This window comes from Euprymna scolopes, chromosome 35 (assembly GCF_053919585.1).
Source record: "Euprymna scolopes isolate OS-2025 chromosome 35, ASM5391958v1, whole genome shotgun sequence".
Lineage (NCBI taxonomy): Eukaryota > Metazoa > Mollusca > Cephalopoda > Sepiida > Sepiolidae > Euprymna > Euprymna scolopes.
Genome location: NC_136516.1, coordinates 79,541,679 through 79,555,410, shown reverse-complemented (window position 1 = coordinate 79,555,410; position 13,732 = coordinate 79,541,679).

Sequence of the window (13,732 nt, the reverse complement as noted above, 5' to 3'; positions counted from 1 at the left end):
AGACAAATTTAAGAAGGCTCCGGATAAGATGTTTTTCTTTACTAATGGTCACCATTAATCAAGAGCCAAATACCACTCGAGGATAAATGGTAAATGAGTGTCCGGTGGATGGTGTGACAAAATAGTGATCATTGACAATATTGGCGCTAGTTGCACAGAATTGATTACGGCGGTTAAACAAGAATTTATTTACATTGGATTTGAAAACGACTATTTTTAGTCAGCTGGGAATCAGCCACGCGGTATTGTGTTCCACATACGAATAGTTCAAAGAAAGATACTTTGTTTATGAAAGTTTGATTTTAGGTAGAGAGAGAGAGAGAGAGAGGAGAGAGAAAGGGGAATAGAGAGAGAGAGAGAGAGAGAGAGGGAGGGGAAGGCGGGAAAACTACTGATAGTGGTTGTAGCTAGGGGAATTATCCTGAGAATGTTTTATAGGGGATGACATTGGCTAAAGCTAAGTGAAACACCTGTCATTATAATAAAATAGAGTAGAGAAAGTTTAACAGTGCTTTTTTGTGAATAAAGGGCAGGATAAATAATGAAGAAAAGGCGTCGTCCACCAGATAGCAAAAACGGGTTTTAGTGGAGCAGATTACCCAAACAATCGTTCATTTGGTGATACAAGCATGAAATTTGGCATAAATATTCGCTGGATAGTAGATTTTAAGAAAAAAGTGCTGGCCACCTGAAATTCCAATATGGCGGCCATTTTCCAAGATGGCCGCCATAGGAGTCCAAATTTTGAAAAATTTCAGCATATTATTGTATAATACAGTGCGTTTATCGAGCTTAAGTTGGTTTTGTTGTCATAATATTACTCACTTTAAGCTCGTTCAGTGTTCTAGTGTTCCTGTAGAAGCTTGACAAGGGCAACTGCAAAGTTTAGTACAATGCAACCCAGTCTTTTTACATTTGCACCTTCCACCACAGTCAGTCTTGCATCCACATTTTGTCAGTTCACTGCAGCATTTTGAAATCGGTTCCAGTGAAGTCCACACAATTTTCCAAGAGTCATCTTCTTTTGACCATCCCCACTTTGAAGGACACTGAAGTTCTGGATCACGTATGACACTTTGTCCCCAAACATGACCTGCTTGATAGGCAGCTCTTTTGGCATGTTCCTTGAGTGCATTTTGAGTTGGTGGGATTAAGTCATATGACCTTTGCTTCCGTGCAAAGAGGTCAAGTCTTGCGTTATCTACTGATGAGGTTGCACTGGACCTATCATACATGAGAATTACATATTTCTCCAATACTTGTAGATCAGACTCCTCAATTTCAGATGGGCTGAGACTGAGTTTTGCAAATGTGGCTGAGACTTCATTAAATACATTCCATGTCTGCAAGGCTGTCTTTTTTCCCTTGCCATTGAAAGAAGATACACCATCACACTTTGTGAAGGCATGGAAGAACAACATTCCCTTGGATATCTCTGGTCCTAGATTGGACACAAGGTCATGTATAGGAATCCACCTGGTGTGTTCCCCCTTGCCGAATCTCACCCACATTTCCTGAAGACCAATTGCTGTGAGAGAAGGCATCATCGATATGGCAATTACTACAATGTCTGTGTCATTTGCATCAACCAGTACAGACTTATAGCCCTCCTTAGCTGCATGCCAAGCATCTAAGAATATCCGTGTGTCGGCCTCCTCATACGTACAGGGTGCCAATTCTTCTAAGCTGAAGTTGGTGTAATTAGCACTGGTAAGGACGATTTCCTCCCTAGTCACAAGGACTGCATTGCTTGTGGTCATTTCAGCTATGCCATCAGCAAGGAAGTGGAAGAGTTCTGATTTGTTAGTGCTGTCTCGAAGGAAGCTCTTTCAGTTTGTAGGCGGTTTGCTCTTTGCGGTAACTCTCCTCCTGATAGCCTTTCCACGTTTAGATCTAGCTTCTGACTTAAGGCTGGTCTTATGGTATACATCAAAAATGATATCTGTTCTCTTGTGAGTGTGGCTGTAGTTCTGCACCAAGGGAAGAATATCGTTTTGGGCATATTCCGCAAATGTCTGTGGTGTTTTTGGTGCAACAGCATTCACCAGTGAAGCCCCATCAACAATCAGTACATCAGATTCTGGCTTGGACTCTGGAAGCTGGACTTTCCCTTGGAGAATTTCCACAAGATCTGACTTGGTACTTGGACGTAGGTTACCATTCTTGCTGAGAGAGGGGGGAAACGACTGGTTCTCATGCTTGAAAAATTCCTGTAGATCACAACCTCTAGTTTGGCAAGAGATGAAAAGGCGGGAAAACAGGTGGCAATCCTCCTTTAGCAGTTTCTTCTCAGATTGTTTGCTTTGGCCAGTCCCCGTTTTGAAGAAATCTATGCTGTTCTTCTTGATGGACTGGTAGAAATATTGACCATCGTTAAGTTTATCCATAAACGTTTTGAACTGCTCTTTCCCCTTCTGAAGATGTGTAGCAACACGTTCAGCCGCAGATGATTCTGCTATGTTCTTTGTGTCAAGGGGCAGCAGATCTCCTGTCCCCTCAATTAATGGATTGCCCATTTCCTCTAGGACCATGGTGAGCCTTTGAACCTTCTCAAGGAATGTCTTCTGAGCTGCGGGTGACTGTTCATGGTGACGAGTGTCACTCTTCACATCCTTACTCCCTGATGCTGTTTCATAGTCGGCCACCAACTTCCTTATTTCTGGCCCAGCCACCATCCATCTTCGAAGAGCTGCTGGATCTTCTGTCAGCCCAATAGCTCCACCATCTCCTTTGATGCTAGCATTATTTTGTTCGTGGGCTTGGTCAATGGCGACTGATGAGAAATGCCTGTCAGATTTGTGAACTACAAAGTTTCCATTTTGGAATTGTTGTGCAACCTCTGGGTGTTGCCTCTCTAAGCTCATCATATCTCGAAGATGAACTGGAAGCCATCGTGCGTAATTAACACTGTTGTTTGCGAAGAAATAGGGTATCAGTTCTGCCAGAGATTCACGATACAATGTGAAATTTCCCTCTCTGAAAGCACGTATCAGTGTCAGAATGGTCAGCTCCATGTTCAGAATCAAGAGCCAAAACTGAAACAGAGGACTCTCTTTACTGCGGAAGCCACACCACTCTTCAAAGGTGACAGTTTTCTCATCACTGTCTTCCTGTTCAACAAGATATGCACTGTAACCTTTCTTCAAGAGCTTGAATAAACTGCTTGCTGTAACCTGATGAGCTTGGCGAGTATTTGTAACATTTGTAGCTGATAGAAATGAATCTGCAGAGCCTGAAGATGCTATTTCTGCCTCAACAAGTGCACCAGTCCATCCGCTGCCCTCTAACATTGACCCTATTGATTTAAAGGCTGTCATTTCAATATGTAGTCCACCAAACATTATTACAAACTTGTCCTCCCCATATATGTCTGGCCAATGCCACTGTATCTGTTTCGCCAGTGCATAGAGTGGCTGGTCTGCTGTTATAAAGGGTGTTTGTCCTGGGTTGAGGAACGACACAGTTTCCTTGATTTTGTCCATAGCATGCTTTATGGTGGCAACACTGTGTGCTTGATCTCGCAGAAGGGGCAGCAAAGCATTTATACTAGTCACAAATTCTGCTTGCATGATGGGCAGACCATGTTACATTTGGTGAACCATCTACATCAGTGGTATTATGGACCTTTTCCAACCATTCATTTTCAAGCTTGACCTCCTCTTGGAAAAGACTGGGATCTGGAAGTGAAAAGTCATCAGGGATGCTTGGTTCTGGATTCTTCTTACGGAAGAAGGCTGGTGGAATATTTGTATATGACTCTGGAAGATCCGGGACCTTCTTCGTCCGACCTTCTGCAACATTGGCCAAGATGCGTGCTTCTCCTACATTATCTGAACTTGGGTGCTGGAACATTGAAATACTTGTACCATGGAAAGATGTGCTTGATGTTGTTGCTGTTGGGTTGTGATCTATGTTATCTACAGCAGATGTTGTGAACAGCCCTTTCCTCAAATTTGGTGGACACACGACATCATCTTCCACATATTACTTTACAACAGTCTCACCCAACTGTCCTGCTATTTCCAAAACTCTGTCATAAGATATGCTTATTCCATTCTCATGCAGCTTGTCGATCAGTTGTCTCTTTCTTGTCTTTGCAAAAACTTTCATTCCAACATAAACAGCAAATGGTGTTTCACGGTCTTTGGCATGTCTTTGAGATTTCGAACCTTCCCTGTACTTTGAGTAACAGTTGAACTGCAGTAGTTGAGCAATGGCCACATCTGACTGCACAATACCATGATTCAGATGGGACCTTATGTTCACCCCATGCTCAATACTGCAAACAAACTGCAGAAGTGCCTGGGGAATGGCTTCCTCTCCAAACCCTTCTTGAAATGCCTGACTGAATTTTGTCTTGTGAGCCAGCATCTCTAGTTGTTGCAGCCGACGCTTGTAAAGTGAGGCTAGATCAGCAAGTCGAAATATCACTGGTGTTGTTTCTGTACCGGTAACCATGCTATCCATGATGTAGATCACAAGCTCTGAAAACGCTAGGGGGTAAACGTCTTTCCCTTGACCGCTGTCATTCTCCTCTTGCTTCATGACATTAAGATGTGCTCGCTTTGAGTTGTATAACTGTGCCAAGCATCGAGGGTGATACTTCAGCTCTTGGGCAACAACATCACCAGCACTTAACTTTGCTAGGAGCTTTCCATTGTTTAGGGTCCGGGTACACTGATTAAGCCTTTCATTCAGCTGCATGGTCATTGCCTGTCTTAAATTTGATATTTCATCCTCTTCTTCACATAAGAAGCACTGTACCTCTGGAGGGTCTGAGGTCCTTTGTCTCTTCTCACGGTTCTCTTCTGTGCCTGATGTACTGGGGGTTATTTTCCTTTTCTGCCCTCTTGACAGCTTTGTGTTATTGAACAATAGTCGGCAGCTTTGGTGATATTTTGCTTTATTTCGTATCAGTGTGGCTTCTATGCCTTCTCCTTCATCTAACCGTGCTGGATTAAAGGGTATTGGCATATCATTAAGGGCCTAAAACAAAGGCACATTTTTTTCAATTTTCGCATATCCAGCATAGTCCTGTTTCCTCTGGAATGAGCTAAGAGGTGAAATTAGAGTTTCATCTCTTTTGTCAACCTGACAAAGGCAACATTTACTCCAGTCAGTTTGCTGTCTAGTTTTGGCATCCATCGTAAGAGTCGTTGAAGTGGTGTAGGCCGAGGGTTTATCCTTTTACCACCTTACCACCTTTGCTCACTTTGATGTATGGGATACAGTTAGGTTCATGCTGCTGCCCTACACCTAACCTGATCGTTCATCCAATATCATTTAAATCCCGTGCGATCTGTACACCATCCGGATAACAATAAAGCCCCTGTCATCCATGGCTCGGCTCTCCCGCGCTGGCACATCCTGTCAATCCAGGTGCGGCTATCCAACCTTAGGGGCTGGCTAGATAGCATTTGGGATACTAAACTGGAGTTTAGCTGATATTGAACCCCATGCTGAGTTCCACAGCAGTGTCTGTCACCAGTGTGCCCTGGTAGTGAGCGTCATACACTCTCGTCATAATATTCAGCAAAATTCTCCTTCTGTGGAAAAAACGGTGGTACTTAATTTGATCCTCGTAAGATGTGCCGCCTTGGTCACAATTTCTCAATGGGTTGATTCAGGGGCTTGTTTGGAGTGAGGAAGGTAACGGAATTAAGAACACCTGATTTCTTCAGGATGACTAGCATGGTTTGTAAGCCTTTTTGGGGCATTTTATAGGCAAAAACAGGTTATCCACTTTGTCATCCTTGCATTAGCAGTCCTTTTTAGGCATAAAAGTTGGAAAAAATGAACGTTTATGGAAATTTGTGGTTTGCTGGCGGCCATCTTGAAAAAAAATGGTCGCCATATTGGAATTTTTGATGGCCAGCACTTTTTTCTGAAAAAATAACTTACAGAGACTATTGATGCCAAATTTCATGCTTGTATCCCCAAATGAACGATTCTGGCAAAAAAAATCACATTAAGCTGCTCCACTATTTGTAGTGTATGAAGACATTAAAACCACACTTAAATCACTTCTAATCAGTTTTAAGGATTTGATGAAAAAAGAAAATAAGTAGAAACAGAGCAGGAAAACAAAACAAGGATACAATTCAAGAAAAAAATGGATTTTTTACATTTTCTTGAATGTTTCAACGAGAGTGCAACATTCAAAGGCAGTAGGAATTGGAGCTAGTAAATATAAGATACTGTTAAATTTTCTGCGAAGAAGGTAAACTCCCTTTACTGGGCTTGAAATCTAGGACCAACAAGTATCCTTTATCACTATAAAACAACCAGTCGGCCACGCATGTAGCGGTGTTGTCCCATTTAATCTAGTACACTAACTCCGTGTCCTTTTCTCTTATGCGGGATCCACAAATGAACATCTAATCTGATAAATCTCGTGCTGTTTACCAAGCTGCATCTTCTGTCCATCAATACCAGGTTGTATTGCTAAATTGATGTTATAAGCAATTCCATGAAATGTGTATTGCTTCTTTGCTGAACCTGTGCTGCGTTCTATATAAATAATGCCGACCGAGCCGACATTCAGCAACGTCCCACCTCTTCACTGCAAATATCATCCAGACATCGAAGACTGTCTTCTCTTATAGTGTCTTTCATAACGTTAAATAGTATTCTGGGCAATGCCGGAATTGCTGCTGGTTGTGCACACACGCATATGGAGCTGGACGCGCACACGTAAATATCGTGGGAATCTTCAAACCAACAAATATCATCAAAAGTCATAACAATTGCAAGAAGTAAGCAGGAACTTTGAAATCAACATTCCTCAATTGACAAGTTTTGAAAACAGACATGTTGAAAGTTGGCCTTGGACGAATTTAATAAGGGCAAGTGTAAGCGGCATGGAAACATGAAATTCCTATTAAAAGATTTTGTAAATAAAAACAAATGCCAATCAAGGAAAACGACCAGTTGCCATTTTGTGTCACCGACAACACTCCACTATGCCCATCTCTCTCCCTCCTCCTCTCTCTCTATCTCTCGCTCTCCCTCTCTCTCCCTCTCTCTCCATAGTACATTGAGAAATAATTGAACAGAAAATAAATTGTCATTCCTTTTTTATAAACTTACGTCAAGTGTTTTTTTTGTGTGTGTGTGTGAAACAACTATTTATCTTATATACATTCGTCAAGAACTTGAAATTCTACTTAACAGATTAAATAGACGACACGGTTAAAAACCCCAAAGAATTACAGCATAAAGTAACAGTACTAGCTTTTGTGAACTACATTTCTGTCGTGTTTTTCTCTGACTGTAACAACGTGCATAGATTAAAATGTAAAGTGAAAAAACATATCACTGCAGAATTCACCACTTAGGATGCCTTTGTACGCATGGTCCCTAATTCGCAGTAGCCGCTTCTATTTTATTGGTAATGTGCATTATTTGATGTGAATAAATGTATTTTATAGAACTTTTTTTTAGTTTACGGTAAATCAACCATTTTTGTGTTATTTTATATCAAATCGAGTAATTTTGCAAAAAAATAAACATTTTTATAACAGAAATATTATTTTTTTTTATTTTTGACCTTGCAAAATGATTGAGGTTTGCAAATGTAAAGAAAGAAAAAAACCTAAAACAATATAATAGTTCGTGCATTTAAGATCAGGAAGCCAGTATCTTCAGACAGCCTAATCTACATCACCAGAATATAACTACCAGAAGAAAAAAAAAAGAAAAAGAAAAATAAGCTGATCGATGAAGTATTCACAGAGCACTTTGCGACGTGCTGATAGAAAGGAAACCCTGAGAGAACAATGGTGTTTTCTTGCAGTCTGAGATTGAATAAAACATCAATTTTGGCAACGAATCACTTAAAATCCTTCACATCAGAATTTGTGTGTCAGGAGGTGATAATTGATGAAACATGGACCAACTGCTTCACTTCAGAATCAAATCGGCAGTCAGCTAAGGGGATAGCAACAGGTGAAAGCCGTCCAATGCGACGCAAAATGCAAATACCAATAGGCAAGATTTTCTCTTCATATTTTGGATGCTCAAGGTAATTTGTTTATTGATTGGTTTCTGAAAGGAAAGAAAACAACAGCAAATATTATACCGTCGTATAACCATACATGCTTACCTGACCCCGCCTGTATTTTTTGTTTTTTTTAATAAAAATTTATTTGTTGTTTTTAAATTTTCCCGATAATTACAGCAACCTAAAGACAAGGAGAAAAATAAGGCCAGTAACGAAATGCCGATAGAGGAATTAAGGTTGTCTTAAAAAATAAATAAATAAAACATGCCTCCTGGCCGAACTACACCGCCGAGAGACAAAACCTTTTAACTAGTCTGTGACGTCACGCTAAGGTAGCGACTAGTAAACAAAATACGAGACTACCGGTAGTATCGCAATAAAGGATCGCATCTCTGGTTGATTTGTAAAAAATGGGGTTTCGCTATGTTATCCCAAACGAACGTGGAAATTATAAAAACGGGCCAAAATATATGATTTTTTTTCCTAAAGAGAAATAACACGTCTCCATCTGGATACATGCAATTAGGAAGGATAATTATTATCCAACAAAATATAACAAAGTAAATGTCATTAATTTATTAATTAAAAGAATATTTAATTAAAACTGTAATTAAGTAATACCAGTACCAATATAAAATAAAGAAACGACCACACCTTTTTATTGATAATATAGCAAAAAATATGTTGAGTAAATTTTTTTTTGAAAACTGTTTATTTTTTTATAAGGACAAAAAAAAATATTTTCACGTATGTCTATCAAGGAAAGTTGAAAATTTCATGCTATTTTTATTGTTTTTAAAATTGTAAAACAAATACCTATTATATAAGAAGTATATTTCAGTCTTTTCTTTTAATAATTAATTATTATTCCGCCGGCATTGCCCGGTAGTTAAAAAAGGCTAAAATATCATATTTTGATTAATGCAGATTTCGTATTTATATTTGGATTATACTGGATTCATATACGTATTTAAAAATTAAACTCATGAGCCACCATCGAGAATTGAAACCGAAACGTTTAGCTTACGATTTACCTTTCCTTTGACATTAGTGCGTTAGCTATGACGGCATGTTTGCTGGAAGGCTAAAAATTTAAACAGAAACCAATAGCTATTACGTTATGCATGTATATTCGTAATGCCGGCGTTCAAGGTTCGCCTGGCAAATTCTTTTTTTTTTTTAATTTTCAAACTTTTGTACCAGTTTTCTCCGGCGAAAACCCAAATATAAACTTTCGCATTGCTTGGAATACCCTATATATGAAGTTTCATGTCTGTAGATCAAAACCTGAGAGAGGAGTTTGGTAGGCACATTTTTTTAAGCGAAAAATACATACGCATGCGTAAATATATGCAGAAAGAAGTATGCGTTTACTATAAGCTTTTTACGCAAATATTACGCATGTATAAATCATGTAGAATATCTGCATGAATATAATTACAGTAATAGTTAACTAAAGCCGATCATACCGTGAGAAAACCGAAAAAAACTTATAGGGAATTAATTAAAATGATTAATTTTTTTTTTAAATATGCAAATTAGCTAGATATTTTGCAGATGGATGCAATTTCACGAGCCATAAATAACAAAGTTTTATTTTCTTTTTAAATAAATTCGAAAAGTACTTTTAATATGAATATCAATGCCCACACAAATCATGGCATTATAGATATAGTTTTCTACTGAGTATTTCAAAATTGCAATAATGCGTTGAGATTTTTAATGTCCTTGTGTCATCCTACATAAATTAGGCAAATAAATACGCTTTCTTTTTTTACCTTGATACATTTTCGAAATTCTTTATTAGCGTCTTTTGTTTTTGTCAGAAAGCGATTTGGAAATCGCCGGAGCGGCAACAAGAAACGAATCTTCGTTATGAAAAATCAAGCTGTCTGTGTTTTTCATCTCGATGATTTTATATAACAGTTGAGGCATTATTGAAGTCAGACGAATAACCATAAATTCTCCCTTCGAATATGGCATCGCGCATCGTTTGTTTTTTTTAATTATTTTTTTTTTTTCGTTTTACAGGGGCGAATCATCGATATTAGTCTTTTTTATTTTTTCTCTTTTGATTTGATCTGCTCCTTCCTCTTTCTCCCCCCTCCCGCCCCAAGGTAAACATTTAATTTTCTTTTTGTGATGAGGTATATTTACACAAAATGCGAAAGAAAAACGCACTCGCGTGCTTCAGCAGACAAAATGGACAGTTTATTGATGCGATTCCATCCCAGAGTTCCAATCTTTTCTAACGCTAATTTTTACCAGACGCCCGCATTACAAAAACTATCCACACACATTTACGGATAGGTGCTACACACACGCATTCATAACCACGCACTCACAAACACACACGCACACATGTTAAAGATGGTCTTTTGCGTCCTGTTTATTATTTATTACTTATTTATTCTTCTACTTATTAAACGTTCCTGTTGCTATTCTCGTTTACGATTTCTTCTTACTATCTTTTTGCTTTAGGGAACTGTTAAAGTCTGTGTGTTCTTACATGTATGTTCTTAGTTATCTGAATGTGTGTTCTATCCTTACACCGTTTCTTGTCTATATATATATATATATATATATATATATATATATATATATATATAATTTTTTTAATTACATTTTCACCCCAAACAAGGCACATTGCCACTTTGGTGTGGGGGGGGGGGGCTACTATCAGGGGCAACAACTACTGGGGTACAATGTAGGGATTTGGGCAGCAAGATGTTGGTTCACGTTGCACTTGAGCTTCTGCACGTCAGTACAGTTGGGGAATCAGTGACCTGGAATGGAATTCCCAAGTCTAGCGGTTCTGGGGAAGAAACTACTGGAGTAGAAATATCTTTTACATCTAGGGATCTCTACAGTGTGGGGGTGAGATTTTGCAGCCTGTCGGGTCTGTCGAGTGTGTTCACGTCGTGGGGGCATAAGTGCTTGCAGTTAATCAGAGCATTCACCATTAAAATACTTGTAGAACAGGCAGAGGGATGCAATGTTTCGTCGATGGGACAGCGGCTGAAGCTTAAATGCCAGTTCAGAGCCTATCAGATTTGCGACTCGCTTTTGAACCTTGTCAAGGAGCGAGAGACTAATAGCCGATGCACCAGCCCAAATATGACTGCAATACTCCATACATGGGGGAATGGTTGCCTTATAGAGGCACAGTCGAGGGAGAGCGGTAGAGAAAATAAAATTAGCTAATGTTATGTTGTATGTTTAGTCTAAAGCACATAAAGGCTTGATCGTCCGTTTCTAAGTTTGTTATATATATATATATATATATATATATATATATATATATATACTAGCTGTACTCGGCCACGCGTTGCTGTGGCTCAGTTTGTTAAAATGGAACACATATGAAAGTAGAGAAAAGTTTGATTCTTTTTTTTCAAGAGAATGTAAAAATTATTTATTTTTTTTAACAGATGTTAAGAAAATAAACAGAAAAATACTTCCATCATTAATTATGCAAAAAAATAAATAAAATGTTGATTTAGTGTTTCAATATGCTTATAAATTACGATAAAACTTGCTGAGTATGCACTGTTTTACGGTTGTTGTAAAAATGGAACGGAAACTTTAATTTCACTTCATTTTAATCTTTCTTAATTTTTTAATTGCGCCCTCCCCAAACGAATATAATCAAAACAGTAACATTCAACAATTGTACTTTATGTATATAAAACACAAAATATTTATTTTAAAAAAAAGTGAAAAAAAAAAGTTAATAACGAAAGGGGAATAATTCTATTTTTAAACGAAAAAGTCAGTTTACCTAACATCACATCCCCCCCCCCAAACAAATTAAAGTGGTCGGTGTTCTATAGAAGCGTATCTGGATATTTACCAAAAAAAATATTTAGGTTTGGCTATAAATTCCTAAACTCATTTCACCCTAAATAATTTAGGTGACTGAAATAGGAATCTAATTGAATCTTTAATTTCCTGAATAGTATGCCAGAATTCATTTTTCTTCGAGTTATATCGAATACATTAATACGGACTTTAGGGGCTTTTTTTCCTAATGTTACTGTAAAAATTATTTTTTTGTTGTTACAAATTACGATACTTTAAAAAAAGCAAAAATAAATTCTTGCGTTTTTTATTTACTACTGAAAACCATAACTTTAGTAAAGGTATTTTTTGTTTAAACAAAATAAAACATTTCCACTAAGAGTTAAGTAAAAATAATTAGTTCATTATATTCTGCGATCATTATTTGAAAAATACTGCAATTTTTATTAAAATTCGTTAATTTCCTGATTTTTGGTGAATTTTTAAGTAAAGGGAGGAGTCAAAATGTGTATACACTTTGAGCGTCGGCATTCATTTTGCGACCACGTGTGGTTAATTTAAATTAAAGTTCAATCACATGGTTACATTATCAATAATCATGTAATTAAACCCATTGAAAATTTACCGATATTGTAAACACATTCTGTTTACATTAAGCCTGTAGTGTTTTTTTAGTGATGCAATGTTGTCAACTGAGATTTAAAAAAAACCCCGCGAGATCAGGAGAAAGAAATGCCCAGAAAATCGCTAGATTTTTAACTTATCGTCTGAAGTTTTCAAAAATCGCTAATTCCCCCCCCAAAAAAAAACTCCATAATGTTCCGTGTTTTCTCACTATGGGTTTGTATTACTGTACACATAGATTCGAAAAAGTTGTCAAAAAACAAATATATAACAAATAAATGTCATCAAAGGCAAGATAAGTTACTTTTCTACCTAACTGGATATATTTTTCGTGTTTTTATTCAATGTAACATGTTTATTCAGCTCGAAAACCATACAGTGTTTACCGATGTATTGGAACATTCAAGATGGAGTCTGATTCTCTCTTTAACACGGTAAGTTTAAGAAAATATGTTATAAATAAAAAACCGGATAAAATACTGTTAAAAACTCGCTCAATACATGTTACTGTGACATAGGTTGACATATATTCGGCGGGTTTTTAATAGTATTTTGTATAGTTTTTTTATTTATAACACCTTTTTCCAAACTTACCGTGTTAAAGAGTGTGTGAGACGCCATCTTGAATTTTCGAATACATCGGTAAACACTGTATGTTTTTCGAGCTGAATAAATATGTTACATTGAATAAAAACACGAAAAATATATCCAGTTTGGCAGAAAAGTAACTTATCTTGCCTTTGATAACATTTATTTGTTATATATTTGTTTTTTGACAACTTTTTCGAATCTATGTGTACAGTAACACAAACCCGTTTTTTTGTTGTTTTTTTTTTGCTGTTGTTTCTTGTTTTTTACACTTTTGGATCGTATTTTAAACTAAACTTCGGAGGTTGGAATGCCCCCCACCTAAAATGTACTTGGAAAAATCGATTTTATCGTGAGATTTAAGAATGGTTAGTGGAAAAAAGGTGAAAAACAAAACAAATAATCAATAAATAATTGTTACCAAAGGCAATAAATGCTACATTTTTTTACTTACATGAATGAGTTTATTTTATGTTTTAAAGTATTTTCAAGCGCTTTTCTTTATTTTTTAATAATCTAATGCGGGTGTGTGGGTGCCAAATACCTCCAGATTTTCTACAATTTCCCGCTAGATTGTAAACGAAATCTCCAGATCTAGCAGGAAAACCGCTAAATTGTAACACTGGTCACGTGACAGGAAGCGGTAATAAATAATTGTCCCTAAATACAAAAATGGCCTCTTGGTACAAAGAAATCCACCTATTTATCATAGAAAAA